General features: G+C 57.6%; 1 protein-coding gene across 8 annotated transcripts in view; it reads right to left on the bottom strand.

The window, feature by feature from the left end:
• Positions 1-10341: 10341 nt before the first annotated feature.
• Positions 10342-10819, bottom strand: part of AHDC1 (AT-hook DNA binding motif containing 1) — a 47536-nt gene continuing 47058 nt past the window's right edge. For all 8 annotated transcript variants that reach the window (XM_061357662.1, XM_061357663.1, XM_061357668.1 and 5 more), the window contains one exon: positions 10342-10712. The gene's annotated coding sequence lies outside the window, so the exon portion shown is untranslated. The remainder of the gene's footprint in view (positions 10713-10819) is intronic.

The following is a 10819-nucleotide window of genomic DNA, read 5'->3' as shown; positions in this document are numbered from 1 at the left end:
CCATTGGCCAGCTGGCCAAGGATGCTGTCACACCATTGGCTACAGTGGCTGTCCATCAAAGCCGCCCTACGCTACTTGCGTACGAAACCGGAGCAGCGGAAAAACCCCACCCAAGGCAGCCGCGCAAAGAGAGTAAACAGGGAGGAATGTACCATTAGGGAAGGTAGGCGGGGGGAGCCTCGGGCGGCTTTGGGATAAATTCCAGGGGGAATTTCACCACTCAAAGCCACAACATCTTTAAAACACGCGTCTAATTCTGGGGGGGACACAGCTGAATATCTTTCCAGGCGGCTTTGGAGGAAAGGAGTTTGTCTTTTCTGCCCTCCCCGGGAGAGCTCGCTTTTGGTATTGCCTTTCGCCTCTATGGTCTCACACCCTGAGAGGAAAGTTCCACCTGGGGGAACGGGGGAGTCACTCCAGGGTGGGAGGGGGCAAGTGGAGCTGGGGCGGGGGGGGGGCAGTTTGGGGATCAGGGCTGGGAGCTGTGGGGCAGGAGTGTGGGGTGGGGGTTAAGGGACGGGGATGGGGGTCCGGAAGAGGGAAGGTGAAGGGATGGGGGTTCCCCATTCACCTCCAGCCCCCAAACCAGGGCAGGGGGTCCCGAGACCCCCATCTGATTCCAGCCCCCAAACCAGACTTCCGGGGGGGGGGGGGGGCGGTGGACGGACATGGCTTAAATGAGCCTGGTTTAAAGACTGGGGCTGGCAGTGGGACATGGGGATGGGTCCCACTCACTGCACATGGGCATGCATCCTGATCCCTCCATCACTGCATCACTTAGGGGTCCTTGGCAGCATCCTGCAGCTCAGTCTGGTCCTCAGCAGAGCCAAGGTGATGCTCATGGCTGCAGAGCAGGATAAAGGTTACCAGGGCACCAAGCTCTGGATGCTCAGAGCTCACTAAACCAAACCATGGGGATTAAATCACTGCTGCTCTCATTGAGACGCCAACAGATCCATGTCATCACTGCCATGGGCATCACCGATGGGCACAGTCATCCTGGGTCTCTCTATCACTGCTTCCATTCCCTTTGGTCTCTCCTGGGCACACACATGTGCTGCAAACACCCATTTCTTGCCCATTTTTTTTGCATTACCCCCTTTCAGTGCAATGCTGAGCCCCTCGTGGTGCTCCCAGCACCCCCGGGGTCCCCATCCTGTCCCAGCACCCCACATCCCAATCCTATGGGTGCAAAGCAAAAGGTGAGGTGCTGCTGGAGGCTGCTCAGCTCCAGGTTTTCCAGGCTGCCAGCAAGCTGTTCCCTTGAAGAAGAGCTGCTTCTATCTCAAGGTGTCACAGCCTCAAGGGAGCCACCTAATCTGTATCTGCACTGCAACCTTTATCTCTCCCCGGCTGTGCGAGAGGCTCTGTTTATAGCTGCCAAATAATACCTGCTAAATTGCAGGAGCCAGCCCCCTCCCTGTACCCCTTGACACTTGTGTCTGTACAAGAGGGATGCTCTCGCCTGCCTGGTGCCTCCCTGCATCCTGCTGGAGGTAAAGGATGCTCTAGGGGATGGGGAAGGGCAGTTGGGCTGCTCCTGCCTCCCTCCTAAGGGGGCTCCAGCCACATCCAAGCCCCTGATACCCCCTGGCACAAATTGTTTCCCCCCCTCCAGGTTCATCCCAATTCTTTTCCCTCAGCCTGGGCTTTGCTCCTGGAGAAATGAGGTGGGATCCAGCTTGTCCAGCCTCCTTTGGAGATGGGAAGAGGGGTCATCCTCCATGGCACCTTATCAGAGCTCATGTGCCAGCCTTACACAGGCGATGCAATGGGGCACACGGGATGAACACGGTGTACAGTATGCCTGGGACATGCATGGGATGCACAAGGTAGCTGGGATGCAGTGAGGCATCAGGGATGGGCAGGGAGCACAGGACACATGGGACACACAGAACGCATGAGGTGCTTGGGGTGCAGTGGCACACTGGGATGGATGGGATGCAGTGGGACACTGGGATGGGTGGGATGCACACCAGGTACCCGTGGTGCAGTGGGACACTGGGACGGATGGAATGCAGTGGGACCCTGGGGTGGGTGGGACGCACATGAGGTACCTGGGATGCACTGGGATCACCGGGATGGGTGGGATGCACACAGGATGTGGTGGTCCAGTGGCACACTGGGATGGATGGGATGCACTTGGAGCCCCGGGATGGACGGGATGCACTGGGACCCTCAGGATGGATGGGATGCACTGGGACCCCCGTGATGATGGGATGCACTGGGACCCCCGGGATGATGGGATGCACTGGGACCCCCGGGATGATGGGATGCACTGGGACCCCCGGGATGATGGGATGCACTGGGACCCTCAGGATGGATGGGATGCACTGGGACCCTCAGGATGGATGGGATGCACTGGGACCGCCGGGATGATGGGATGCACTGGGACCGCCGGGATGATGGGATGCACTGGGACCGCCGGGATGATGGGATGCACTGGGACCCCCGGGATGATGGGATGCACTGGGACCCTCAGGATGGATGGGATGCACTGGGACCCTCAGGATGGATGGGATGCACTGGGACCGCCGGGATGATGGGATGCACTGGGACCGCCGGGATGATGGGATGCACTGGGACCGCCGGGATGATGGGATGCACTGGGACCCCCGGGATGATGGGATGCACTGGGACCCTCAGGATGGATGGGATGCACTGGGACCCTCAGGATGGATGGGATGCACTGGGACCCTCAGGATGGATGGGATGCACTGGGACCGCCGGGATGATGGGATGCACAGGTCCCCGGGCCAGCGTGGCGCCGGGCAGTTGCTGTTGCGCTGACATTTCCTAATCAGCTGTAACCCCGGCGCAGAGCCGCTCGGGCTCGCTTTGCTGTCTTGTCTCCATGGAGACTCCGCAACCTTTGCTCACTCGTTAATGGTATCGCAGCAAACGAAACTCCAGCGCCACGGAGCCTTCCCCTCCCGGCCCCGGCAGGCACCCGCGCCTCTCACCTCCAGCTCCGGCCCCTCCCGCCCCTGGCGATGAAAGGGACGAGTCCTTGTTAGCAGAGGACCCGGCCACCCTGGGCCGAGCCGGGGGCAAGCTCCGACGGTGGCGCGGGGAGGAGGGAGACGTCACCATCGCTGCCCAAAACACAGGCCCTGTGCTTGCACTGCGGTGGCAGCAAGGACGGGCTCTGCCCATGCAGGATACAGCCCCTTCCTGCCTGATGCATTGAGCACAAGCCATTGGACCCCTCACTGCACCCACCCGAAAGCCACCAGCACCCAACACATGCTCAGGAGCAGCGAGCAGGAGTGAGCTCCATCCTCCCCAGTGTCCTGCTCTCGCTGCTTCTGTTTTCACATTAACATGGGAAAGATGCCCATTACCTGCTTCCAGATAATGACTATGATTAGGCAGAGCTCTGCTGCCAGCCGAGATCTGAAGGATTTCTGTGCGCTCCAGCAGCGCTCGCCGGTGCAAAAACAAGAGCCAGAAAGTCTAAATAAAAGACTAAAGGAAGGGTGTGGGGAAGCAGCTCTAATGATGAGCTTTTGGTGGTGGTGGTGGTGCTGGCTTCAGCCTGGCTACGGGCAAGGCAGGATTGGAGAGGAGCTGCCCTGTGCTTGTACCCCACATTTGAGCAGGGCTTGGCTGGAAACGGGGGGCTTTGAAGGCAAAACTCGAGGTGTGCACTTGGAAGGGGCAGTGTAACGAATGTGCTTGTCCTTGGTTCCCCAGGCCCTGCAGGAAGAGCTGTGATGGGTGTCCTTCAGTATCTCCATCCCCAGACCTGGGTTCATGGGGGCCTGGCTCAGCTGGACCCTCCTCATCCTCCTGCTCCCCTTACCAGAGCTGGTGTTGATCTCATTCATGTCCCCACATGCCAGGATGCCTCTAACCCCTGCACCTCTGGGCATGCTCCTTAGCGCATCACCTCATGGCACATAGCCCCAGCAAGCAGGGGGGACCACAGCCCAGTCTGTCCCCATCCTGCAGAGATGTTGGGTTGTCAATAGGTGTCCCCTTCATCCTGATGCAAGGCCCTCCCCCAGGCGCCCACAGCCCCAGCACATGCTCAGGATCCATCCATCCATCAGGATCCATCCCAGGCTGTCTGTGCGGAAGCAGGGAGCTCTGATTAGGCACAATTCCCAGCGATGAAGGATTCTTCCTTATTTCTTCCCCCCTCAGCGATAACAAATAATAATATAATCCCCTTAATCCCTCCCCCAGGAGCCGGGAAGCTCCACGCTTCTGCCACTGCTGATAACCCACACAGCTGGGACCCCCAAAAAACATTTGGGCTCATGCTTTGCCCCCCAAAATGTCATGTCCTGCCCCTTGGCTCCTGCACATCACCCCCAGACCCCTCACCCAGCCCCACAGCCAGCATCGTTCCCACCTCCATCCCACAGGACATGGATGGAAAAAGCCCCCATCACCCCACAGAGCCCCCATCCAGGACCGCTGGAGGGACTCTGCTCCCTTTACAGCAGGGATGTGGTGAAACCCCGGGGGGGGGGGGGGCATCCCCCTGCATCCCTCTGGTCCTCCCCAAACACCTTAGTGCTTCGGTTTAGGAACATGGGTGCAGGCAGCATCACCTCCCACCCCAGTGGGGCCCCAAACCCTGTGCCCCCCATCAATGGGTGCTGGGAAGGAATCCAAGCATCCAGCAGCCAAACCCTCCTCCTTCCCCGTGGACCCCAGCCTGCCCTGTGGACACAGCCCACCCCGTCGGTGCCAGCTCTCCCCGCGGCCATCCTCATGCAGCCGGTATTAGCAGCACCCCCTGCAATAGCCTTTGCTTTGATTCCCTGCCTTTGCTGGCCCCGGCTCTGCTGATCTCAGCTCCTCCGGCTCCAAAACGCCTTTTCCAGTCACTGGAGAGTGGAGACCTCTTGGAATGGCTCTGCCCCGGGCTGCCCCCGCCTCCCGCTGCTGCGCGCACCCACAGCACCCATGTGCCATGCGGCGAGCTGGGTGCCATCCGCCCCGGTGATTTAGAAGGCGCCAGGCTGGGCTTGATTAAACCCGAGTTAAAAGCCAGAGCCAGGGCACAGAGAGGGGGGATTAAATCGCTCTGGGGGGAATGTTAATGGACTCCAGAGCTCTCTGGCCGGCTGGCAGCTGGGCTCAGGCCAGGCTGGGATGGATGGGGCCGGGCAGACGCAGCCCTGCGGCGGGTGCGATGAGTGCGCCGGGGCTCAAGGGGAGCTGCTGCGGGCGGAGGGGACGTGGAAATCTCTTCCAAGGGCCTTGCCCTTCCTCTGGGAGCAGCAGGGGTGGTCTGGTTCCTCCAGCTGGGATCCGCGCTGCTGGCGCTGAGGCTGCTTGTGAAGCAGGGATGCGCGGGATGTCCCCGGGGAGCAACGGCATCACCCCACACCCCTCCACAAGCGTCCTGGATGCGGACAGCGTAGGGCGGCAGCAGCTTTGGGGGGCTACAGCGGGGTGGAAGGGGCTGGGGATGCTGGTGTTGAGGTGCTGGTGGCCCCCGGCTCAGGATGCTCCCCACTCCTGCTGCCAGATGCACTGGATTGCAGGTCTGACGTGGGAAATCGCCTCCCTTCCTCGTTAGCTTGTGATTAGCATGTCAAGTGGTTGAAGTTGGTGGGTATAAAGGATGCAAGCTAAGAATAATGGCTTCAATTTCCTTCACGGCACAGCCATTAATTTGAAGAGGAAGGGGGTGGCCAAATCTCCTGGTCAGATCCAAGCAGCGGGATGAAGGCAGGGTCCTGCTGCTGCCCCCCTCCCCAGCTCCCACTGCAGGGCCAGGGTGGGTGGCACAGCCCTCATCCTGCTCCATGTACCAGCGGATGGCAGCAGAGCTGGGTGCTGGGTGCTGGTACGGGGGTGAGTTTGGCATGGGCAATGACATCCCATGTGCCAAAGGGATGGTGGAGCCAGGTCTGGGTGTTCATTCATGTGCACCGTCCCCTGCCCTGGCACATTCCTCATAGGATAGGGGCATTTTCCCAGCCTTGTACCCTTGGATTCGTCTCCATGCCATGGGCAGGCAAATTCCTGCCTCGTTTCCAAGGGGATGGAAAAAGCCGGAATGGTGGCGCAGCCCTTCCTGCTCATGGCAGCAGCACAATGAGCCTCCTTCCAGCTCTGTTCCCTATGGCTCTGGGGTCAGCCCTGGACCCCTCTTGCTTGGGACATGGAGCATCCCTCATCTCACTGTCCTTGCAGCCCCTGGGCTCCGAGCAGCACCATCGTCTGCTCCAGCATTGTTACCACCATGAGAGGCCAGAAACCCCCTCCCTGCTTCATTAACATCATAATCTCCATCGTGTACAGGTAGAGCCACATGTGGGGGACCAGGCTTCCCTTGTCCTGCTCATCCCATATCCCCTGGGCACTGTGTGGCACCATGCCTGGGTGTCCCCATAAACACCTCTCAGAGGCCTTTGCTAAAGAAATAACCAAATAACCACTTTCCCCCTCGATTTTGACAGCTTTTCTCCTTTTCTCCCACTGTCCCAAGCAACCTTTGCTGGCCAAACCCAGCAATCAGCCCCATCGTGAGGCTTTTCAGCCTCTGAAGCGGTGCTCACTGCTCGAGAGGGAGAACTGAAGCTTAAAGAATAAGAACTAAATGAAGTCAATGAAATCAAGCTGTGCTTCAAGCACTGGACATCCTGGTGAGGCTGTGGCCATGCCAGGTCATGCCTCCCAGTGGGATTTGCCTATCTCTCAGTGGGATTCCTTTCCCTGTTCACCCCAGTGCAGTACTTGTTTGTTCCTGCCTTGCCTGGGTGTTAATGCAGCTGCAGTGGGTTTTGTCCTCCTCTAGTACTGCTTTTTGTGACCTGAAATGGGGGGAAAAGACTAAATTTGATGGTTGTGGGAAGCATCTATTTGGAGACAAGAAGGGAATGGGCATGAACCCCTGAAGACCCCCCCCCAGGGGTAGCATTACCATTTAGGGTGGGTGCAAGATGGGCACAGCCATGGCATGAGGACCATAGTCACCTGCCTCAGTTTCCCCAATAAGCAATGTCAAGGTGGGGTTGATATTTGGTGCCCACCTGGGTGAGAGCACAACACTGAAGTGACCCCTCCAAAGGATGGGAGGCACCGCTTGTGCCAGACATGAGCAGCATCCCTAGGGACAGCTCCTGTGCCTGCTCCCATGGGCAGTATCCCAGCCTGGATGCTGGGAAGCTGCCCATGGGAGCAATGGAGCTCACTGGGTGAAGCTGCAGCATGGGGCATTAGGGGTGCACGTGCCCCCCTGCAAGCCCCTGTGTCATCATGCACTTACAGAGCTCTTAGAGGGAGTGTGTGTGGGGGTGGAAATAGAGCCTCCATCACATTCCCAGCCACCTTAACCTGGGATACCGGGATTGGCACACACACCACACCCCGCATCCTGCGTTGAGAGTGGGTCTTAGGGGGGCTGCATAGCACCAGGCTCTCTTTGCTGGTCCCCGAGGCCACCATTGAGATTGGGTGTCCCCCCCCCAGTGCTCTCCTTGCACAACACTGACATCTCCCTGGGCTGCGGCAGCACTGGCAGCCCCCCCCCCGCCATCAGTATGCACCGTGTGTTCCTCTCCATAGCAACCTCCTGCCTCCCCCCGGCCCCCCCATTGCTGCACAAGCACTTCACTGCAGCAGCCCTGACCCCGCCGGGATCACCAACCTCTCCCACCCACAGGTAGCTGGTCCCCCCCTCCAACCCCCCCCTCCTCTCCCAAAGGATGCTGCAGCCTTCATCTTCCCAGTCCTGGAAGTTGGATTTATTTGTGAGTGTTCTTTTTGTGGGCTTATTTTCCTCATTTTTGCACCATTACAGTTCCCATCCATCACCTCCATACGGTGGAGAATCTCATTCCTCCCCCTCTTGGCTGCCCTATGGGTGCCAAAGGGGGTGGGCACCCATCCCACCCAGCCAAGCAGTAACTGGTTCACACACAGCCCTGAGCCACCCCACTGAGGTCACCCACAGTGGGACTCCCCATTCCACTGCAACCAGGCTGGATTCCGGCATTCCCGGTGGGAACAGCCCCCTCCTGCCCCCTGCCCTCCCTCCCCCAAAGCAAGAAGGCAGCGGCCATGGCTCAATATAGAGGATTCTTTTTAATATAAAAAAAGTGCCTATTAAAAATTCCTTCCTAAAGAACACAAAAACCAGGCGAGGGGACGGGGGGGGGCCACCGGGGCGGTTCTCTCTGGCTGGGGGTGGGCAGCATGGGGCTGTTTTGACCGGATATGGGGTGTTTTACCTCTGTTTTTTTGCAAACTTTTAGCTATTTCAGGGTATTTTCCTCTCTTCTTGGTTGGGTTTGGGTTTTAGGGGCTCTTTTGACCAGATTTGGGGTGTTTTCCCCATGTTTTTTTGTCCATTTTTGGCCCTGAAGGCCATTTCCCCCTCTGTTTCTCATGTTGGGTTGGTTTTGCACAGTCCACAAAGCTCTATAGAGCCAAACCCTTGGTGGGGACACACATACATCACACATAGGGGGGACAGAGGAGGCCAAAGTCCCCCATTGGCACCCACACACCCCCACACCCTGAGCTCATCACTGCACTGGGGACCACGGTGCCCTCCCTATTGCCCCATCCCAACCTCCCCACCAAAGGCTCTGGAATCCAGTTCTCTCCTGATATTTTTCCTCCCTTTTTTTTTTTTTTTAATTTTCTAATGATTTTTTTGTTAAACTTTTTTTTTTTCTTTTTTCATACAAATTTGGGTCTTTGGGTGCATCCTGCCAAAAAAACCCCCCCAACCCCCCCCTCCCACTCCCAAACCCCTTCTTCTTCAGCATCAGCATCATAAAAATAAGACCTCAAGTCCTGGGCATTAAAAAAAGGCAACGGAAAGCCACGGGACCCATGCGGGAGCTGCACACCACAAAACCACAGCAGAGGTACAGAATGCAATATACAAGACACGATTTATAATAAAACATTATATACAATAAATAGGTTATTGTTCCTTTTTTTTTTTTTTGTCTTTCTCATTTTTTAGGTCGATTTGAGCTGTAAATAAATCTTTACTCAGTGCATACGGGTGGGTTTTTGCTCTTCTCTCCTGCATATTCACCTCTCGGCCGCTCCGTTGCTTCTCCCTCCGGTGCGTGGCTCTTTTAGTATTTAATGTGACTTTTCAGCTTTTTAGGATTTTTTTTTTCTCCTTAAACATTTTTTTTGTGGGTTTTTTTTAAGCTTTTCTTCAAAAGTATTTACAATTGCTGGTTTTGTGCAGAAAATGAAAATTCCCTCCGATAAAAACCCCAAAAGGAAACGGTTAAAAGAGTCCCCTCCGAGAGAGAACGCGGCGCCGGCGCCACGGCCGAGGCGGGGGCCAAGCGGGGGGCGATGGGGCCAGGGTACCCCCCCCAGCAGTGCCCTCCTCTCCTCTCTGCTCCGGCAGCCAGGATGGGTGCTGTGGCTGGTGGGGAGAGGGAAGAGATGGGTCAGTGCCCCCCTGGGTGCCATGGGGATGGCACAGTGATGGGGCACCCGCTCGGTGAGGATGGGGGACAATGGGGGTTAAGGGAGCCCATTCATGCACCCAGGGGGTTGGCACCCAGGTATCCATGGGGTTCTGCCCACCCTCTGTCCAGCACCCACATACCCAAAGGTTTGGTACCCACATACCCAGGGTTTGGCACCCACATACACAAGGGCATGTGGCCCTGCTCACCCTCCATCTGGTACCCAAGGATTTCGGGTCCTGTCCACCCCTCATCAGGCACCCACAATACACAGAGGTTTGAGGTCCTGCCCACCCATCTGGCACCCATATACCCAGGGCTCTGGGGCACCCCACATCCCAGTCTAGCACCCAGCACCCCGCAACCCATGGTCCAGCACCCTGCATCCCAGCTCCATCCACCCACAGACACTGGGGCATTCGGGGTCCCCAGTTTGATGTTTGGCCATGGGGTAACACCCGGGTCAAGTGCTTGCAGCCCAAAAAGGGGTTGGGGGCACTCAGTGGGTGAACCTCACTGGAAACCCCACTGGAAAGCACCGAGCACACAGCACCCATCCCCACCCCACCTTCCGGGGGTGCAGGGATGCATTGGCACTTACCGGGCGATGGTGGCATCTCTGAGCCCCGCTGGCGAAGCTGCCAGAGCCTGGTGGGGGTCAGCGCTCCCCAGCACCCATTGGCATCCATCCGGCACGGAAAGCACCCGGCGAGGGAGCGGACGGGGAGGGAAAACAAGAAACAGAAGATCCCCAAAGCGGCCCCCCCGGGGGCAGCCAAGGGGCTGCCCTTGTCCCCTGGCCAGGCTGCGGGCAGGGGGCACCCACTGCTGACCCCCATGGCCACCTCCTGCCTGCACCCTGCCTGCGCCGCTGGGCTCGGTGGGGCTGCGCCATCCGTCTGTCCATCCATCCGTCCATCCATCCGTCCGTCCATCCATCCGTCCATCCGTCCATCCGTCCATCCATGCGATTGTCCTGCTGCGGGGCGGGAGGAGGGCGGCACGGCCGGGAAGCAGAGCCAGGCAGTTGGCAGGCGGAGCGGGATTAAGTGCGGAGCAGGGAGAACACGGGGGGGGTTCGCTCTTCGTCCGTTATTAATGTTTTTTTATCCTTTCATTTCACTTATTTTTGATCTTTTTAAATATTTTTCTTTTTTTTTCTTTTTTTTTCCTTTTTTTTAAATTTTTTTTGGTGTTTTTTGGGGTGTTTTTTTATAGAAAACAAACAAACAGTTCCAATCCCAGTTAAATACAGAATTTGAAAAGTGTTCCAGAAAAAAAGTGCTGGCTAAATTACCTCTGCAAAAGAAACACAACACAGAGAGAGGAGGGGGGGGACACACGATGAGGAGACCCTGTGTCCCCCAGCACCACCTCCCCACCATCACCTCCAGGCTCTCCCCCAC

Source organism: Neopsephotus bourkii, unplaced genomic scaffold (assembly GCF_033783945.1).
Source record: "Neopsephotus bourkii isolate Nb327-2 ecotype Australia unplaced genomic scaffold, CSIRO-AGI_Nbou_v1 NB_909, whole genome shotgun sequence".
In the NCBI taxonomy this organism is placed as follows: domain Eukaryota; kingdom Metazoa; phylum Chordata; class Aves; order Psittaciformes; family Psittacidae; genus Neopsephotus; species Neopsephotus bourkii.
Note: the sequence above shows the minus strand (reverse complement) of the source record. Positions and strands in the feature narration are given on the sequence as shown.